Source organism: Delphinus delphis, chromosome 20 (genome assembly GCF_949987515.2).
Source record: "Delphinus delphis chromosome 20, mDelDel1.2, whole genome shotgun sequence".
In the NCBI taxonomy this organism is placed as follows: Eukaryota; Metazoa; Chordata; class Mammalia; order Artiodactyla; family Delphinidae; genus Delphinus; species Delphinus delphis.
This window is the reverse complement of record NC_082702.1, coordinates 30416049-30421975: the sequence shown is the minus strand read 5'-3', so window position 1 is coordinate 30421975 and position 5927 is coordinate 30416049.

Below are 5927 nucleotides of genomic sequence, written 5' to 3'. Positions count from 1 at the left end.
TGACATGTGGTCCAGGGCTCTTCCCACACGCCACATCTTCTCTGTGGAGCATTTATCAGACTAGGTAGTCTGGGCACACCCTGAAGGGATGAAACAAGGGACGGGGAAGCTGAGATGAGGAGGCTGGCGAGACTTTGAGGTCTCGGTGGAGGAGGGTCCAGGCTGGGCAGAATTCTGGGTGACAGAGTCGAACACAGGTCATCATTAGGTCATCCCTGCTTATTCCAGGGGACACAGAAATGCACATACTAACCCTCCAATGCACTGCTTTCCTTGTGAGGAGACCGGGTAGCCAGTTCATACTGCCCAGGCATAGATGGGGGCTGTTGAGTTGAAGTCAGTGCAGACACTCGGACACCCCCGCAAATATACTGCATATTTCTGCTTGCGTGTGTGCCGGGGAGTGTGAGGAGAGGGGGTGGTAGAGGGGCTTGTGGCCTTAGGAGACTGAGGGACAGACCTGCTGTCCTCATGGGGGACATGCAGTCAGAGAGGGGAGGTGGCAGTTATATTCTCTGTGACCCAAGAGCAGGATCAAAGCCCATAAACACACACTGCAGGGAGTCAGCCCCCAGCTCCCCGGAGCACAGGAGGGGGCTTAAAGAGCTGTACCGGGGTGGACGAGGCCCCCTTCCCAGGTGTGAGGGCCCGGCTCCCAGAGGCGTCCAGGCTGAGCCCCAGCGTGAGAACAAATCACATGGTGGGGACTGTTTGCCTGACAGTTTTCCAGGCACTCATGAGGCCTGGGAAGGGGGTCGCAGGAGGAAGGGGGCTCTTCCTCAAGGCTTTCCCAATTCTGCCAATCATTGCTAATCATTTTACTAATAATAATCCCTCCACTTTTGCCTCCCTGTCTCCCAGCCCACTCCTAACAAGACCTACTCCACTCCCCAAACCACTTAGAAGGCAGGACAGCCAGGGCTTAGAGGGACCTCGCTACCCTTTCCTGAAGTAGAGCAGCACAATGGGTCGTGAGATGTTGATGATTTAGGCCCATGCAGCCCCTGCTTTAAGTGGCTTTGCCTCTATAGGAAGAAAGTGTGACCCCCTTCCCACTGTAATAGAGAAGAACAAATCTGACTCCATATTAGATCTGTTTCTTCTGTTTTAACCTTTGTATTCTATTGCTTTTGCTTCCAGTTAAGAATGTTGCCTATAGCCTGAAATATACAGCACAGCCCATTCTCAAGGTCGTGACCTTTAAGGGTATAATACTTTCCCATTCATATAGAGATAAAAAGTTGCAGAACAGAGAGAATAACATTTTCTTCCTTGGAGGTTTACAGGAACATCCTGACCTGACCTACATGGACAGCTACAAGAACAAACGATTCTGACACCAAGAAGTTTGCAAGAACAAGCCACGCTCCTCCCTCACCTTGTCTTTAAAAATGCTTTGCTGAAACCCTTCGAGGAGTTTGGGGTCTTTTCAGGCATGAGCCACCTGTTCTCCTTGCATGGCCCTGCAATAAACCTTTCTCTGATCCGAACTCCAACGTTTCGTTTGGTAACACCATGTCCTTTTAACCCTGACTATTGAAGTAGCACCTCTCTCTCCTTCACTGATCCCCATTTCAACAGAGGGAAGTGGGGCTCAGGATCAGACCCTTCTAGCCCAAACAGTGTCAAAGTACAATTGAATAACAGTGTTTCATCTCATTGCATATCTATTGTTACGCTTACCATCTATTTATAGCATGTGGTAGTGGTTTTCGATTTCTGATATTATATAAAGTTTCTTTCATTATTTATTACTTAATGATTTTAAACTTATGACATATCTCAGACTTACATAAAATTATAGACACTCCTATAACAAACAACTAACTAACTTAAGAAATAAAAACATTAGAAATATGGTCGAAGTTCCTGAGTCTCTTTCCCAATTGTATTCCTCTCCCTCCCACCTGCCCTGGCCTGCCGCCATCCTTATATAATATTGATTATTCCCAAGCATGTATCTATGTTTTCACTAGATGGATGATAGATTGATAGGTAGATGGATGGATGGATGGATAAAGACAGAGACAGATATAGGGATATATAACTAAAATTGTATGTGTATACTCCTAAAATTATCTTACATATATGTGTGTGTGTCTATGAGGCTTAACACACACAGAAAAATACAGAAAAGTGCAATAATTATGAGTGCATTTTTTACATAATGAATATACTTTAAAAAAAATGACCAGCACCCCAGAATTCCCCTTTGTACCCCCTCTCCGTCACCATCTCCTCCCTCCTCCCCTCTAATGGCATGGACTAGTTTTGCCTGTCTAAACAACAGAAAGTATCGTTTTGCATTTTTTTTTAGTTTCTGCTTTATAGCAAAGTGAATCAGCTATACATATACATATATCCCCATATCTCCTCCTTCTTGCGTCTCCCTCTCACCCTCCCTATCCCACCACTCTAGGTGGTCACGTAGCACCGAGCTGATCTCCCTGTGCTACGTGGCTGCTTCCCACTAGCTATCTATTTCACATTTGGTAGTGTATATATGTCCATGCCACTCTCTCACTTTGTCCCAGCTTACCCTTCCCACTCCCTGTGTCCTCAAGTCCATTCTCTACATCTGCATCTTTATTCCTGTCCTGCCCCTAGGTTCTTCAGAACCATTTTTTTTTTTTTGCTAGCTGATTTTCCATGAATGGTTGCTAATATAGGGTCTAGCTCAAGAACAAACATTTTAGAACCAATTATATCTTTTTTTTCTTTTTTTTTTTAGATTCCATATATATGTGTTAGTATACGGTATTTGTTTTTCTCTTTCTGACTTACTTCACTCTGTGTGACAGACTCTAGGTCCATCCACCTCACTACAAATAACTTTGTAGCTTTTTATGACTGAGTAATATTGCATTGTATATATGTGCCACATCTTCTTTAACCATTCATCTGTCGATGGACACTTAGGTTGCTTCCATGTCCTGGCTATCGTAAATGGAGCTGCAGTGAACATTGTGGCACATGACTCTGCTTTTTTTGCGGTACGCGGGCCTCTCACTGTTGTGGCCTCTCCTGTTGCGGAGCACAGGCTCCGGACGCGCAGGCTCAGCGGCCATGGCTCACGGTCCCAGCCGCTCCACGGGATCCTCCCGGACCGGGGCACAAACCCGTGTCCCCTGTATCGGCAGGCGGACTCTCAACCACTGCACCACCAGGGAAGCCCCACATGACTCTTTTTGAATTATGGTTTTCTCAGGGTATATGTCCAGTAGTGGGATTGCTGGGTCATATGGTAGTTCTATTTTTAGTTTTTAAAGGAACCTCCATACTGTTCTCCATATGGCTGTATCAATTTACATTCCCACCAACAGTGCAAGAGGGTTCCCTTTTTTCCACACCCTCTCCAACATTTATTGTTTGTAGATTTTTTGATGATGGCCATTCTGGCTGGTGTGAGGTGATACCTCATTATAGTTTTGATTTGCATTTATCTAATAATTAGTGATGTTGAGCATCCTTTCATGTGTTTGTTGGCAATCTGTATATCTTCTTTGGAGAAATGTCTATTTAGGTCTTCTGCCCATTTTGGGATTGGGTTGTTTTTTTTATTACTGAGCTGCATGAGCTGCTTGTAAATTTTGGAGATTAATCCTTTGTCAGTTGCTTCATTTGAAAATATTTTCTCCCATTCTGAGGGTTGTCTTTTGGCCTTGTTTATGGTTTCCTTTGCTGTGCAAAAGCTTTTAAGTTTCATTAGGTCCCATTTGTTTATTTTTGTTTTTATTTCCATTTCTCTAGGAGGTGGGTCAAAAAGGATCTTTCTGTAATTTATGTCAAAGAGTGTTCTGTCTATGTTTTCCTCTAATAGTTTGATAGTGTCTGGCCTTACATATAGGTCTTTAATCCATTTTGAGTTTATTTTTGTGTATGGTGTTAGGGAGTGTTCTAATTTCATTCTTTTACATGTAGCTGTCCAGTTTTCCCAGCACCACTTATTGAAGAGGCTGTCTTTTCTCTATTGTATATTCTTGCCTCCTTTATCAAAGATAAGGTGACCATATGTGCATGGGTTTATCGCTTGGCTTTCTATCCTGTTCCATTGATCTATATTTCTGTTTTTGTGCCAGTACCATAGTGTCTTGATTACTGTAGCTTTGTAGTATAGTCTAAAGTCTGGGAGCCTGATTCTTCCAGCTCCGTTTTTCTTTCTCAAGATTGCTTTGGCTATTCAGGCCTTTTGTGTTTCCATACAAATTGTAAATTTTTTTGTTCTAGTTCTGTGAAAAATGCAAGTGGTAGTTTGATAGGGATTGCATTGAATCTGGAGATTGCTTTGGGTAGTAGAGTCATTTTCACAATGTTAATTATTCCAATCCAAGAACATGGTATATCTCTCCATCTGTTCATACCATCCTTAATTTCTTTCATCAGTGTCTTATAGTTTTCTGCGTACAGGTCTTTGTCTCCTTAGGTAGGTTTATTCCTAGTTATTTTATTCTTTTTGTTGCAATGGTAAATGGGAGTGTTTCCTTAATTTCTCTTTCAGATTTTTCATCATTAGTGTATAGGAATGCAAGAGATTTCTGTGCATTAATTTTGTATCCTGCTACTTTATCAAATTCATTGATTAGCTCTAGTAGTTTTCTGGTAGCATCTTTAGGATTCTCTATGTATAGTATCATGTCATCTGCAAACAGTGACAGCTTTACTTCTTCTTTTCCCATTTGGATTCCTTTTATTTCTTTTTCTTCTCTGATTGCTGTGGCTAAAACTTCCAAAACTATGTTGAATAATAGTGGTGAGAGTGGGCAACCTTGTCTTGTTCCTGATCTTAGAGGAAATGGTTTCAGTTTTTCACCATTGAGAACGATGTTGGCTGTGGGTTTGTCATACATGGCCTTTATTATGTTGAGGTAAGTTCCCTCTATTCCTATTTTCTGGAGGGTTTTTACCATAAATGGGTGTTGAATTTTGTCAAAAGCTTTTTCTGCATCTGTTGAGATGATCATATGGTTTTTCTCCTTCAATTTATTAGTCTGGTTTATCACATTGATTGATTTGTATATATTGAAGAATACTTGCATTCCTGGGATAAACCCCACTTGATCATGGTGTATGATCCTTTTAATGCGCTGTTGGATTCTGTTTGCTAGTATTTAGTTTTGCATGTTTAACATTTATACAAATGGCATCATTCTGCATGAATCTTTCTGCAAATGTTCTTGAGATTTTTTCATATTGATACTTGAGTTCCTTTCTAAAACAAATGTATTTAATTTAGAAGAGTGAGTTGATTTAAAGGAAAACATCAAGGGCACACAAGGACGAGTTGAACTTGGACGGCCAGAGGAACAATGGCTCTAACTCCACTGCCTTCCCCCCTTACAGATGTGAAAACTGAGGAGAGTAAAAGTCATACCCTCAGGTCACTTTGCAAGTTCGGGACACAACTGGGATGAGTGCCCCAGCTCCAAATGCTAGAGGCCAGAGATCTTTTCTACTGTGTCATGTTGGCAAGAACTGTCTCCCTCACCCCACCCCACGGCAAAAGATACCAACACTATTTTCTAGCCAGGGTTAGTTCTTAACCTTGAACTGCAGAAAGTAAACTGTTTTTGTGAGTTGATTGTTTGAGAATTAAGCCTGGGATTGGGGTGTGTCGTGTGGGGGGAACAAGACAGCTGTCCAGCCTTCAAAGTTATGACAAGGCTTCCACTTGGCAGCCCACCTCGGTGACCTATATTTTAATATGTGCTATTAGATTATTGCTAATGAGACATCTTAGGGATAAAAGAATTATGCTCGCTGCCTGGGCTGTGGTAAAAGTAGAATTGAATTAAGGGCTGAAATCGTTTAGGACTCTGCTAGACAACCTGTCCCCCAGGCTGGGCCTGAATGGAGATATTAAGCTTTGGAAATTACACAGGAAAAATAAGTATAATTGATCTAAGGTAACTTCACTCGTCTAAATTAAA